Here is a 15,971-nt window from a genome sequence, read left to right on the forward strand (position 1 = left end):
ATGAGAACACGACCACAAGCCCAGAAGCTTAAATGCTGTTCTCATTTACATGGCAATATTGTGAAGCATGTTTTCATTCCTTTTATTTTATTTTATTTTGCAAAAATAGAAGATATCAGAAAAATAAATGAGAACTTCGATCTTGATTTATAAAATAAGGTTGGCTATTTATTTTTTCCTCCTGAATTTAAATAGTAAATGGACAAAATGAAACAAATTCCTAAGGGTTCTTAGTTAATAGTCTTCTAAATGTCACTCTATCGTTATGTTTCCATTTGGCTCTAAATTACACAAAATCCTACTACTATGACTCATAATGATGTAGGCTTATATTTCTCATGTAAAGAAATTCAGAAGGAAGTTATCCAGAGCTGGTAGTGTGACATGCTGGTACATTGGCAACTTGGTAACCTTTATCTCTCTGCTTCACTAATTATACAGCCTGTGATTTTGGCTGTCATGATCACATTGAAGAACATGTCTCTATTAAATTAAGAGAAAAGAAAGTACCAGTGGAAGACAGGCCCTTCATGGAGTACTTCATGTGACTAATCACAACGTCAAGGAAACCTTGGATAATACGTATTTTAGTTTTACTGCTTTGTTAATGGAAGAAGACACGGGAAATTAATTTGGATATAGCTTCTGAGAAGTCCATATAATATCTACCATAGTTATTAAGTAAAATGCTATCTTTTTAATTAGAAGGGAATGAGTCATTTTCAGAAGACAATTGAGCACTTGATAAAATGAAACTTTCTCCCTAGTGGATGTGGAAAAATGTTTTTGTCTTATTCATAGTTATGGTAGCAAGCCATATAGTTGCTTATATTTATCTGTTTTTTAATTCTGAATACTAATATGTGTTGTGGAATCATAATTACTAAATTTTAGCTCTTTATTTTTTTAAAATATTTATTTATTTATGATAGTCACACACAGAGAGAGAGAAAGAGAGAGAGGCAGAGACACAGGCAGAGGGAGAAGCAGGCTCCATGCACTGGGAGCCCACATGGGATTCGATCCCGGGTCTCCAGGATCGTGCCCTGGGCCAAAGGCAGGCGCTAAACTGCTGCGCCACCCAGGGATCCCAATTTTAGCTCTTTAGAAACAAACGTCACCACTGATTCATCTTTGTCTTTCGCCTAGCACATATCATTGCTCAGGGTCTTAATAGACACCCTATGACACCGATGGGTTTAATATATGAATATTTTAATAACTTTTAAAAATATCTATAAATACTAAGGTGGTTTGGAGGAAAATTTTATTTACCACAGCTATTATATAATTAACATAATTTAGTTAATGATATTAGAAACTTTATAAATATATGAGTAACATTTTATATTAATGCCAAATATATTTTAAATTAGATTTCTGGAGATAGATACTTTTATAATTTTGCTCATTTTGCCTTGCTACTCAAAATAAACCCAACAGGCATTAGCCATCATTGGCCTTCACAGAGAGCTTGGTATTAATTTATGCCCTTTCCCTGTCACTGTCATGCCAACCTTCACAATTTCATTGCAACTTTAAAACAGGAAGGGATGGGCTGTACAGATTAAAATATTAGGAATATTTTTTGCATGAAAATCCTGAAGATTGGGTCACTGAAAAGACTTAATGAAACCATGAATTAATATTGAGACACTTTTAAATAATCACATGTTTCCTGCAGTATTTAGTATGATAGGCCTAGACAATCCTCTTTGAAACTGTGTATCCCCACATTTCTTAAACTCCTAAGAAGATCTCCTATTCTGAGCACTGGAGAAAAAAGAGCAACAGTGAAACTTTGCTTCTGCCTTCTAACTTTTTGTGATGAATGGAATGAGATGGTAAAATGCTAGAATATTAACACAGAGATATATGATATAGACTTAGGATTTGGCAGAGATATACTTAGGGTAGACTTTTTGATTTAAGTTTTGCCTTAGGCTGCTTATATTAAATTTCACTAGGCAAAAGTCATCTGAAAGGGAAGATTATAGAAGGTATCACTAGGGCTCATTGAAGTAGCTGATTTTATTCTCTTTTGGAGAACATGTTTGTTGGAGATGATCATGGCCATAGGATTTGTGTTGGCCAATGAAATGTAAACTTGAAATGACATATCCATTTTCTGAGTGGAAGTATTTAAGAGTTGTGAATTATTATCTGCGTACTCCTTCTCTGTGCAGGGCAATAGCTAAAGCACCTATTCATATGGAATGCCACAAAATCAAAGCAGCCTGAAATAATATCAAAACATAGAAGATAGCTTCTCTGGAGTGCCATGTGGACACACAGTAGACTGCATAACTGAGAAAGAAACTTGGAAGTTCTAATCTTTTGGTCATAGTACAACTAAACTTAATTGGCTGAGCCTCTAGATTCTTTTAAAAAATGAGAAATAAGACAAAAGATTTTAAAATATCAACTTATTTTTTAAAGATTTTACTTTTTTATTTATTATTTGAAAGAGAGAGAGAGAAAGAAAAGGGTCAGAGAAAGAGGGAGAGGCAAGAATCTCAAGCAGAGTTTGTGCTAAACACAAAGCTGATGCCTGGCTTAGTCTTAGGACACTGAGATCATGATCTCAGCCAAAACCAAGAATTAGACGTTCAACTGACTGAACCACCCAACTTATTCTAATACAATCTAAGGTGAGGGATAAAATCTAAGCTTGGTATGACAAGGCAAATGAACCTTTTAAATAAACCTCAAAAATAAGCCAATCGTCTTTCCTTCCAAGCCACAAGTAAAGCTGAAGTCACTACCTGGAGCACCTTCCTGAAAAGGATTAGGGATTGGGGTGATGGTGAAAAATTCTGGACCTTGATGGCAGATTCACTATCAAAAAGGAGAAGAGAGGATGTAAGTTGAATATGACTAATTTATTGTTAAAATTTTTCTAATTAGATAAAGGTATTCCACCTCCTCTGGCATTTAAGAGAATCAGGGACAGAGAAAGGCCTGGAATAAACCACAAACTCACTTGTAAGAAACTAGAATGGAGGGGATCCCTGGGTGGCTCAACGGTTTAGCACCTGACTTCAGCCTAGGGTGTGATCCTGGAGACCCAGGATCGAATCCCACCTTGGGCCCCCTGCATGGAGCCTGCTTCTCCCTCTGCCTGTGTCTCTACTCTCTCTCTCTCTGTGTCTCTCATGTATAAATAAATAAAATCTTAAAAAAAAAAAAAGAAACTAGAATGGGGTAGCTCCTACCTTCTGCTCCAGTCATAAATTGCATTCCTGTATTTAGACATATGAACACACTATTTCCATTAAAATAAATGGTCTTCTCTTTTTTCTTATCCAACCATCTCTTACTCATCATTCAAATCTCAACTTAATAACCATTTCCCCAGTTAAACCTTCCCTGCCTCCTTAACTGGGTCAAATTACTTCATTAAAAGCTTTTACTGCAATTATCTCGTATGTACTTATCACATTTGTCATTTTTTTTGTATATTTTTTATTGGAATTCGGTTTGCCAACATATAGCATAATACCCAGTGCTCATCTCATCAGGTGCCCTCCTCAGTGCCCATCACCCAGTCACCCCAACCCCGCACCCACCTCCCTTTCCACCACCCCTTGTTCGTTTCCCAGAGTTAGGAGTCTCTTATGTTCTGTCTCCCTCTCTGTTATTTCCTACTCATTTTCTCCTCTTTCCCCTATAATCCCTTTCACTGTCTCTTATATTCCCCATATGAGTGAAACCATATAATGTTTGTCCTTCTCTGATTGACTTGTTTCACTCAACATAATCCCCTCCAGGTCCATCCACGTCGAAGCAAGTGGTGAGTATTTGTTGTTTCTAATGGCTGAGGAATATTCCATTGTACACATAGACCACATCTTCTTTATCCATCATCTGTCGATGGACACCGAGGCTCCTTCCACAGTTTGGCTATTGTGCACACATAGTCATTAGCCAAATTTGGGTGTACAGCCCACACTACAGTGTAAACTAAGTGGCTACAACAAAGAGACGCAAAATATAATGACTAAAAGCAAATATTTCCTTCCCCCTTCCTTCTAGATGTGAACGGGTCAGGTTGGTGGGGTGGTGCTACCCCACAGAATCACCCGTGGGCATTGACTTCTTTAATTTTTTTTTTTTTCACTCAGCCTTTCTTGTGGTTCCCATTGCACGATCCAAGCTGAGTTACTGTCTCAATGATATTCAGGCCGCATATAAGGAATTAAGAGTTTAAATCCAAGAAAACCAGTTCCATTTTCATAGAGTGACCCAGAATTACTCACAATATGTGTCTATTAACTACTTTCCAAGGAGGTTGGGAACTGTTCTCTCTATCTGGGCAGACAGAGAGTTAGAACTCTTTTACTGAGGGAGAAATCTATAATGGATTTTGGAGAACAATAAACCATCTGCCACACAGCCTACGTAGGAAAGATAATTCTGACTGTAAGAACCACAGTATTATTTTAAGTATTGATTATGTTATCTTTTTTAAGTTTTTCAGAAAGCTGCTTGGTCTTAAGAATTTTAAAGTCTTACTCCTTTGGGAGGAACTCAGTTTTGTTTCAGAAATATAAATAAATTTGAAATTTTATAATGCAATTTAATGGGGAAAATAAGAATCCAGGAACAGAATTATGCTTATATAGAACCTGTATTAATTCTAGTTCATTAAGGAAGGATATTTTGAAAACAAGGCACACAGAAACATTTCTGAAAGTTAACACAGATTGAAAGTTGATTTCATCAAGGCACCTAGTAGCACAGGTTTTAAAATTCTGTTAAGCAGGTATAGGATTTTAAAAGAAGCCTGAGGGATCACTTTGTGTGTATGCATGTTTGGGGCAAGGGAGTGTAGCTGTTCTAAAGGAAGCTGAGAAGACTGAGCTCTGAAGTTCTTCCTGAGGATTTTAATTTTTGTAAATACAACTACTAAGATAATTGGTAGATATTTTTTATATGGAATATATATATATATATATATATATATTCCACATATATTTATGTTAAGAATGGGAGTGGAATTGCTGACTTGTAATGATACGCTCGACTTTTATAGAGACTGAACAGCCAAAAAGTGCTTGAAGGTTAGTCTACAAATTATCCATTGAAACCATCTGGGCCTAAGGATTTCTTTCTTAAAAGCTTTTACAGTTCAGATTAAATTTCTTTAATACTTATGAGACTATTCAGTTAATCTATTACATGTTGAAGGAGGTTTGGTAGCCTATGTTTTGAAGGAATTAGGCCACTTTCCCTACCTTTTCTAACTTACATGCATAGAATTACTGGTAGTATTCCCCTATTTACCTTTTAATAGATAAAGAATTTGTAGTTATATCCTTATTATTTCTCTTGGTTCTTGATAATTATCTTTGTTCTGAAGCCTTTTTTTTTCTGATATTAACTTAGCCACTTATGCTTTCTTTTCTTTTTTTAAAAACCATTTTTGTATGGTGTACTTTTTAAAATCTTTTGATGGGACGCTGGGGTGGCTCAGCAGTTGAGCATCTGCCTTCAGCTCAGGGCGTGATCCTGGAGTCCCGGGATTGAGTCCCACATCAGGTTCCCCGCAGGGAGCCTGCTTCTCCCTCTCCCTATGTCTCTGCCTTTCTCTCTCTGTGTCTCTCATGAATAAATAAATAAAATTTTAAAAAATAAAAAAATAAAAATAAAATCTTTTTACTTTCAACCTATCCATATCATTATATTTGAAGTGAAATTCTTGTAAATATAGTTGGGCTTGAGCTTGCTTTGGTACACCACATTTATTTTGAATGTAGTTCTTTCCAGTAAACGTATCAGGATTTAAAACCAATTTCACCACTATAACATGCACCAAGATTGAGAGACGTTAGTCTGAAATTGTAGGGTGTGCTTCATGGACCTACAAACAATGGGAGTAGTTCATGGGCATTTTTAAATTTAGTGTATAAAAGAAATACCCCTTAAGAATTCAGACAATATATATTTCATTAAAATTTTAAATGTGAGCCAAGGCATATGTTGATGAGTCTCAAACTTTTCCAAAATTAGTTGTTCGTGAATTTCACAACATTAAGGTAAAATTCAAGGATAATATGGAGCATAGAAATGGACTAATGCTATGATAGAAATCAACTCAGATAATTTTTAAAAATCCGTTAGCAAAAAAATAAATAAATAAAAATAAAAATCTGTTAGCATCATCTTAATAATTTTTTTTAAGAAAATGTTTTTCAGATACAAATCTTTAGAAATTATCTATATCTATATCTGTATCTATATATCCATGTGACTATCTTTACATTTTTGGCCTTGGTTACAAAGGATGACATTAATCATGCTTCCTAGAACACACTGTTATACACTGCTCCATGTGAGAGCCCTCTTGTATGTCTATATGGGTATACGCATGCATCTCTGTGTCTATGTATCTATCTCTGTACCTATCACCTATCTATCTTTCCTCCTTACCCAATTCTATGGCTGGTATTTTCATTCTCTTAATACTACATTTTGATAAAAGTTGTGAGCTTTTTTAAAGCCCATTTTATCAATATTTTATGCATGTTTAAAATGTTTACTTATAAATTATGATAATACAATCATGCTTAAGTCTTCATATGGTTCCCTGTATACTATTTAAATGAAGTTCTAATATTTTGTTCTTATTGTAAGGTTCTCTGTTAAATAATTCGACCGGCAGCTCATATTACAGATAAAGACTAGATGCATCCCAGCTGATAATCCTAGACAAGATTCTTTTGGTAAAGAGAACAGGATAAATACATACTATTCATTACCTGTGATTCTTATAATTTAGTTATGAATGGGAGGGTATATTTCCTGTCCCAGTACATCATGTATTTCTAGTCCCAGTACAACATAATAGTAACTAATTATCAGACACTGTGCTAAGGGATTTACATGGATTTTTCTCATATAATTATTACAAAACCTCATAAATTATTATTATCCCCATTTTTTTGACAAAGAATGAAAATCTAAAGAATAATTCCATTATCTGAATTTTTAACTAGAACTCCAGTTGATTCTATTATAGATGGTTAGGGTTACATGAGGTGGGTTACGTCATACTGCCTACACTAGGGTTATCAATATGTGCAAGTGCAGTATATTTTTGTGTTAAAACATTTATAATATATTAGACTCTATAATTTTTGTTTTCGCGTTCAATTAATAAATCAAAGTTGCTGCAGGCAAAGTATGTTTGAATAATGATGAGAGATGCATTTCCTTAGTAAAGAAATATATGGTAAATTCAATGGAGAAATAGATTTCTTAAAGCTTAAAATATCACTATATTCAAGCAACTGTTAAGTTATTTTTGATGTGAAATTTTTCTGATTTTAAGCATATCATTTAGTTATAATTTGAATATCTTTAAAAATGAGTTTTGTCCTTGTTTGGACAGTAGCCTAAGCTTCTTGGTTCTCAATTAGTGTTGAACTGCCAAGTTGTAACTATAGCAGATTAATCTTCTTAGAGTGGATAAATTGCTTATGAATAGGCAACATTTACACATCAATTTCTAAAATCCAGTTTTTATTTAGTTTAATTAATTTATGTGGAGGAGGTTCATCTTTCATTTTAAAGTTGTGGTAAGTTTTCAAATTTCATGCATTTTTCACCAGAACAAACCAATCACTTGCATATTATTTTCATTAGGAACCATGATTTTTCTTCATTAGCTTTCTTTACAAGGACTGACATTATCTGAAGAATAAAGTATCCCAGCAGAGTTTCTTTTGAGTCATCTTACTGCTTTTTCAGTAAAAGATTTTTCCTAAGATCTTCCTGAGTCACCAAGAGCAGCAATTTGAAGTCCCAGGCTGGCTGATCACAGTCCACAATCTAAGCTATCTTCAGGTCTCAGATAATTATTTACGATTGGGCATAGAGATGTTAATTTGAATAGAAGACCTTTACTTTTTTGGGATTAGGGTTATGTTTAGGATTGGCAAACTGGGCTGGCTATGCAATTAAAATAGCAAAGAGGAATAAGAATAATCTTATATATAAATATAGGGAGAATTGTTATTTAACCTTAAACTATACCTAAAAGATCTAATAAAACTTACTGTTAGAATTAACATGGGTAAAAACAAATGCCCTAAGCATCATTAGGGGACAGATTTAGGAATCTTAATGGGAAGAGTTTCTGAAGACAAATTACACAGGTTGAGGTTCCACTTTGCCACCCAAACTGATGGAGACCCATAAGCACCCATGCAACTCCTGACTTTGGAGACCTGGGAGCAGAGCACCCACAATTTATTGCAGATCAACTATGACATCAAGTCAAAGGTATTCCCAGTAGTTGATAGTAAAAAGTGAGGTATGGTAAATGGGGGAATATTTTCTTTGTTTTCTTTGCACAACAGAAACCCATTACAACCTCCTTTTTTTCTTTCCTGTGAGAAAAAATATGAGAGTTTCTATGAGAAACTCTTTTAATATTTACTCCTATACATCTTTTCCATTTTAGTGAGTACTGTATAGACATAAAAACATTATATTGTCAGATTCTTCCCCAGTCCCACACGGATTCAAATTGGTATCCTTGTCTTTACTTGGTTTCTCACCAAATCTGAGCAAGGCAGGAGCCTTTTTTTTTTTTTCTACATTCATAATAATCTTGGTATCCTGCACTTCTCTGCCCATCTCCGCCTCATCTTCTACCGCTGTGGCACTTGTCCACTCCATTCCAGTCACATTGGCCTCCCTCCTGAACCTTCAGCATTCCAAATTTGTTCCTACTTCAAGACTTTACCCTTATTCTTTTCTCTACTTGGAATGCTAGTATTTTTTTTTTCTTTTTTAGTTTTTAAGACCTGTAAGTGACTTATTGCTTACTTTAGTCTCTGACCAAAGTCACCTGTAGGAGGCTTTCTCTGACCACTTCCACTTTTAAAATAGTCGCCTTTCCATCATGCCCTATCCCCTTTCCCTGCTTGAGTTTTCTTCATAGCATAATAAAATCTCTTCATTGTATTTTATTTGTTTTGTATTCATTCATAGTATAATTCCAGTTCATGAAATTAGACTGTGTATTTATTTGCTTTTTGTTGGTCTCCCTTATTAGAATATACGTGCACGAGGCAAGAACACTCTGTATTTATTATTTCATCCCTAAAATTGTACTTGCACAGGGCAGGCAAGACTGGTAAATATCAGTTGAATGGGTATTGAGTGAATATTGGTGTTTAGATACCTAGGATATAATGATTCCTCCAGTTGGAAGGTCCAGGGCATAGTCTTGGGAATGGATGCCTAAGGTGAAGTAGATGTCTTGGCTAAGAACATGAGACTTTCTATATTTATTTATTCAAAAATGGTTTATTGGGCACCAAACTAATACATGGTAATCATGGGTATAGTAGTATATCAAGCAATGGCTCTGTCCTTATGGGGCTTGTATACTAGAGGTGAAGACAAAGCGAAACAAATAAATTTAAGATGTCATAGGTGGTTTTTGACAATAAAATATTCTATGGAAAGGAGAGTTTTGTACCATGTGCCAATATTTTCATTTTAAGGAGAGACAGAAACCTGAGGGGGAGATCCAATCCTGAAGACAGGGAGAGGATGATAGGGCTGGAATTTATGAGCCTCAAGAGGGGACGAGTTTGGAAATCAAGTCTCCAGGTCTAAGCCAGAATTCTTTCCAACTAGATAGTACTGCTGCTCAGGCTGGTTTTCTTCTATAGGAAGAGTCAGCAACGAGAGTTTTCTTGACATGGTGAAAAACCACTGCATCTATACAGCTCTCTAGGGAAGGAGCCATCGAGTCTGTTTATTAGATAGCCTAAGCATCACCATCCCAAGATGCCAAATGCAGCCTGTAGTGAAAATCTGTATTAAGGAAGGAACCTCTAGGCAGGAAGGAAAGCTGCTATTTTTGGAAATGGTGAAATTAGAAGAAAAACCTGAAATATATATGACTGTGAGTTTGTGTTCTTCAAACTAGATGTGACTGCTCCCTTGTGTGCATGTGCACACATCTCTCATCCTGTCTTCTCTGCTCATTATTTTAATGACTTGCATTTTAAACCATGATTCTAGGTTTTATGCTGAGTGTAAGGACTATAATGTAAACATTTTCAAATGTACATGTTGAAGCAAAGGACAGTGCACATAATAGATCAAAGTTATCTATTTAAGTGAATTATATTTATTAAAGAAAATTTGCCCACATTCTTTTTTATTTATTTTTATTTTTTTATGAATTTATTTTTTATTGGTGTTCAATTTGCCAACATATAGAATAACACCCAGTGCTCATCCCCTCTGCCCACATTCTTTCAAAACTCTTCAACGCAGATTTTTTTTTACCCCTGCTATATTTAATTAAGGTGAAAAAAAAAGTAAAATAAAACCTCTCCTAATTCTTTAGACTTCTTTTTTTTCCCATTGATTTTATATATATTTTATATAAGTATTTGTATAAGATTCATTTTTCTGTGATTCTGGCTGCCAGTCTCTGTGCTAAATTAAGCAGAAAGTTGTCCTGCTCTGCATATCTGAGTGGCAGGTGCAGGAATTCAGTGTTTAAGTAAATGTAAGGGAATTGATGATTCCCGTGGATTATTGGGACTGTATTCACTTCCCTGTTGGGTTTGAAATATGACGTCATGGCACTCAATTAAGAACGTGGATTTAGAAAGTCCAAATTCAGAAAGAATTTAAACTTTTTCAGGCAAAATAACTTTACAAGAGTCTAGTCCCATGAGGAAAAAACACTTCTTTTCATTTGTTCTTTCAGTTTGTTTACTTTGATAGTTATCATCTTTGGAATTATGGATGATACCAGACCTATTCCCACCCTCAACCCCCACTGTTTATGAGTGCATTAAAGAGACTAGTTGGAGGCATCCCGGTTTGATAAGAATATTTTAAGAAACTTCAAAACCCTTATCACGTTGTCAAATTTGGATTTCAGCCAGAGTCAACTGATAACTTAGTTTGGAATATATTTGATGTGAATAAAGTCTTTAGAGTAGCCCAGGAGGCTCAGTGGTTGAGCGTTTGCCTTCAGTCCAGGGTGTGATCCTGGAGTCCCGGGATCAAGTCCCAGGTCGGGCTCCCCATAGGGAGCCTGCTTCTCCCTCTGCCTGTCTCTGCCTCTCTCTCTCTCTGTGCGTCTCTCATGAATAAATAAATAAAATCCTTAAAAAAAAAAAAACTGTTAAAAAAAAGAAAAAAAAGAAGTAAAGTCTTTCACACACACACACACACAAAAACTAAAAATAGCAAAATTAAAACTCCCAGATCAGTAAAATACTATTTAGTAAGAATTTATTGTGAAAACAACAAGGAGCTCTCAAACTGAGAAACAAATGAGGCTCTGAGATATAGTGTTGTAAGATGTAATAGTGAAAATGTGGAGGCCATTTATTCTTTACAGTGATTGGTTATAGGATTTTTGTTTGTTTAGTGATCAGGAATTGGTTAAAGGTGTTTACCTCAAGCCATTTTTCAAGAACCCCTTAAGGTCCATTTATGATTATCAGAGGTGTTTACAAGAAGTGGCCCAAATTAAGTTTTATTCGTTTTGCAGAATAAGCTAAATTGAGTTTTGCTTATGTGGCCTAAATGTTTTTGCCTGCTCAGGAGGTTTTCAGGTTTGGTCTCTGTTTTGAATTGTACATTAGCACATGTAATTCTTTTAAAACATTAGCAGCACCATGTCATAAACAACTTGAAATAAAGAACTTAAGTCAACCTTTTAGGTTTTCATTTCCCATTGTCTAGATTAAGAATGCCATGCGAAGAGAGCTTTGGACTGAATCTGTAAGACATTTGGACGGATGAAATATTTTAATGTTATCATAGTATTGGAGTATCATAGTATAGTATTAGAGAGATGGTAGTATATTATTATATTTTATTTTTAAAGTGATACCCGTCTTATAGCATTATAGAGAATAAATTATGAGAAGGATAAGGCTGGAGGCAGAGAACCAGGTAGGAGAAGTTTGTAATATGTGTGTCATGTTAAGGACTTCAACCAGTAGTAGTATTAAAAAGGATGTAAAGAAAAGTGGCATAAGTAGGGGCATCTGGCTGGCTCGAGTCAGTAGATCGTGATCTCTTAATCTCAGGGTCATGAGTTCAAGCCCCACATTGAGTGTGGAGCCTACTTAAAAAAATGATAATGATTTTTTTTAAAATGGCATAATTAAGAGATGTGAAGATTATAAGCTGGGCCTAGTTGTGTTTGGATGTGGGGTATTACTGACTACCTCATGGTTACTATATCGTGTGGTGAGGATTTGATGTATACATTATTATTTAGGTGGCTTTTTAAAAATATTTTTTTATTTATTCATGAGAGACACAAAGAGAGAGAGAGAGAGAGGCAGAGACACAGGCAGAGGGAGAAGCAGGCTCCATGCAGGGAGCCTGATGTGGGACTTGATCCTGGGTCTCCAGAATCATGCCCTGGGCCAAGGGCAGGCATGCCATCGCTGAGCCCCCCAGAGATCCCCTATTATTTAGGTGTTAATGAAATGCCTGGGATAAAGGAAATTCTCAGAGCATTTATAAATAATGCTAAAACTATAACCTACATTAATACCTATAATAGCGATTATGATGCTGATGACAAGGAGAGGTCTCTTTTCATGACATGAATATTATACATTAAATATAATATCAAGAATGTATGTATTGCAATATTTTTGAATCAGTATGTCAGTAATGTCAAAATGTGTGTGTCCGGGGGGGGGGGGGAGTTCAAGAAGGATGTTGTAATAAATGTCAGCAACTATAGAGGATTTAAATAAGACTGTATGCTGAGAATTATCCATTGTAATTAGTGACAAGGTTCTTGGAGACCATGACCTACCTGAAGAGCTGCTGTGGGGAAGTGGGAACAAAGGCCTCAAGTGTTTACCCAAGGCACATCTTAAGACCTAAGGGAAAAGTCTGTTTCACTATAGTTATTGGATCATTGTTGTGGCTGCCAATTCACATATTTTTGGGATTGCTGTCTACTTGCCTAAGTACAAACTTAGAATTCTGATAATTTTCAAAATAGCCTAAAAACTTGGGCTAAGAATTGAGCCCACTTGGTTGATTCTACGGTTGCTACTCACTATTGAAACACAGAGACTGCACCAGAAGTCTGCATCTTTCAACCCTGTATTCAACAGCCTGTATTGCACATACTCTGAGATCTCCTGTGGTTTGTGGTTAATCACCACTTGGTCCCTCCAAGCATGGGAGAAACCTACCAGGGACTTTCTCTGCATATTTTAGCACAAATTTTGTGAGTTTGCACAATCAGCTTTTGAAACTTAGGAGCTCTAGTCATCTCCACGTAGGATGAAGGCTACCCCTTGTGACAGTTTTAAGTGGTACATAAGGATGTTGAGCAATTAAGTGTAGACCGTTTTCAAAAAGCTGAGGCTATAAATAGAAGTGCAGAGACAGGGTGTAACTAGAAGGATATGCAAGAATAAAATATTTTCCATGCAAGTAGGACTTGATGATGCTGTTAATGTTTTTGACACATTAATTAGAAAGTTGAGTACATATTCAGTATCAGGAAATTATAAGTAATGACGTTAAAATGAAGTAACCTTGTCGTTTAGCTTTTCTCTTTATCTGTAAAACAAAACAAGTTAATACAAAATGGTCTTTTATGATCCCTTTATTTTGATTTCTAAAACTCTAATTCTGTAGGCCAGCTTTTTTTGTTTTGTTTTGTTTTTGTTTTTGTTTTTGTTTTTTTGTAGGCCAGCTTTTATGCAGAAAACGTAGTCCACGTAATTTTGGAAGTTTAAGAGATCAACAAAAATGACATTTAGAATAACCACAAGAGACTACTAAATATAGGAAAGAGACTGAGGGTGGCTGGAAGCAAAGTGGGTGGGGAGATGGGGTAATTGAGTGATGGGTGGTAAAGAGGGTACATCACCTCATGAGCACTGGGTGTTACACGCTACTGATGAATTACTGAACACTACCATCAGAAACTAAGTATGTACTCCATGTTGGCTAACTGAATTTATAAAAGAATGAATGAATGAATGAGTGAATGGCAGAAATTCCAGGAATACATTCACGTATCAAAAAAAATATTTATATATTTGACTGTATAAATGAGATGACACTGTTCCCTTACTATATACAGACTGTATAAATTTGGTTTTTTTCTCACCTGATTTCTCTTGAGATACAAACTAGGGCAAGAGTTAAAAATACGAGGGTGCCGGGATGGCACAGTCCGTTAGGTGTGTGACTCTTGGTTTCACCTCAGATTGAGCACTGCACTGGGCTCCATGCATGGTCAGCATGCACTCTGCTTGAGATTTTTTTTCCTTCTCCCTCTGCCCCTCCTGCTTGTGCTCTCTCTCTCAAATAAATTTAAAAAAATAAGATAAAAAAAAATAATAATAAATAAACAAATAAATAAATAAATAAATATTTTTTAAAAAGGAATTAAATATGACTCTTTTTGCTTGTTAACTCATTTATTTTTTTTCTAATTTCATGGGACATTACTGTCAGCTATTTATTTATTTATATATTTATTTATTTATTATTTATTTATTTTTTACAGGGTATAAAATGATTAATTTTTTTTCTCCTATATGTTTTACTGCATTTCTTGATTTGGCAGAGAACATACATTTGAAACTGGGCTTGCATGTGTGTGGAGAGGCACAATCATGTGTAAATTAACAGTCACAGTCTCATGTGAATATGATGATATCAACTCAAAAGTCAATGACATGTAGGAGACGTATTATGAAAATCTCCTGGAAATCATGTCTTTCGTCATGGTTTCAGCTTTATCTCCCACTCCCCTTTGCCTCCACAGATACCCTCCCAGGAGCCCTGCATCTCAGTCCCCAAAATATCTGTAGACTGTTGGCTATTTAAATGCTTACACTGTTTTTAGGTTGATGGGACCTGTGACAATGATTGGGGAATTTTTAAATATGATTTTTCTTAAATGTGTTATTTTTGGCTTCAGGTGTTTGAAGGTCTCATACAGACACATTGTGAGAATAGTAGGAGATGCTCAGGATAGGAATATCAAAATTAATAAACTGAAAGTATTTTAAAGATGCTATCAGAGTAAGGGGAATAGCTTATGCAAAGGAAACTTGGTATGCTTTGTCTTGATAGGCTTATTTTGCCCTATTATTTTGACTTAGTTGAAACTCGTAAGGATAACTAAGTAAAGATTGTGTTATACTTGTCATTGCAGTTTTGTTTTTGTTCGCTATGCATCTGTTTGAATGAGTATACTGGCTTTGATCTTCATTATTATGGGCTGTTCACAGGTTACTGAGGATAAAGACTTTACACACACACACACACACACACACACTATAGATATATTTCTAATTTATTTAGTTAAGAATACAGAACTTAGGGATCCCTGGGTGGCGCAGCGGTTTGGCGCCTGCCTTTGGCCCAAGTCTTGATCCTGGAGACCCCGCATCGAATCCCACCTCGGTTCCCGGTGCAAGGAGACTGCTTCTCCCTCTGCCTATGTCGCTGCGTCTCTCTCTCTGTGTGACTATCATAAATAAATAAAAAATTAAAAAAAAAAAAGAATACAGAACTTAAAAGAGTAGTTGTAGCCTTTTACTTGATGTACATTCCATATAGGACATAATTGCTGCAGAGGACTCTGGGACAGAGATGAGCCATCTCTGAGTCGATGAAACCAAATTTTTGCTGCATCATGTGCCTTTTATAATCAGGCTTGCATTATGTTCGAAACAACTAAGGCTATCTATCTCTGTGCTTCCATTTAAAATATTTTATAAAGAATTATCTGTGCTAATTCTTACACGTTTTCAGTATCAGCGCAGATATATCCTTACTCAGAGAATATTAGATGATTGGTTTGAAAGGTATGCCTCAATATTTTTACCTTCTTTTTTTTTTTTTTTTTAAGATTTTATTTATTCCTGAGAGACACCGAGAGAGAGAGACAGAGACAGAGACAGAGGAAGAAGCAGGCTCCA

The 15,971-nt window shown here is 35.5% G+C and overlaps 1 long non-coding RNA gene across 3 annotated transcripts in view; it reads left to right on the forward strand.

Moving 5' to 3' along the window:
* LOC112652223 (uncharacterized) overlaps positions 1-15,971 on the forward strand; it is a 248,027-nt gene that overhangs the window by 175,074 nt on the left and 56,982 nt on the right. For 2 of the 3 annotated variants that reach the window (XR_007401654.1, XR_004814537.2), the window contains exon 9: positions 2,741-2,862. The exons of the other annotated variant lie outside the window; for it this stretch is intronic. This is a non-coding gene — a long non-coding RNA (uncharacterized LOC112652223). The remainder of the gene's footprint in view (positions 1-2,740; positions 2,863-15,971) is intronic. 3 annotated transcript variants of the gene reach the window in all.

Source organism: Canis lupus, chromosome 13, assembly GCF_003254725.2.
Source record: "Canis lupus dingo isolate Sandy chromosome 13, ASM325472v2, whole genome shotgun sequence".
NCBI classification, from domain to species: domain Eukaryota; kingdom Metazoa; phylum Chordata; class Mammalia; order Carnivora; family Canidae; genus Canis; species Canis lupus.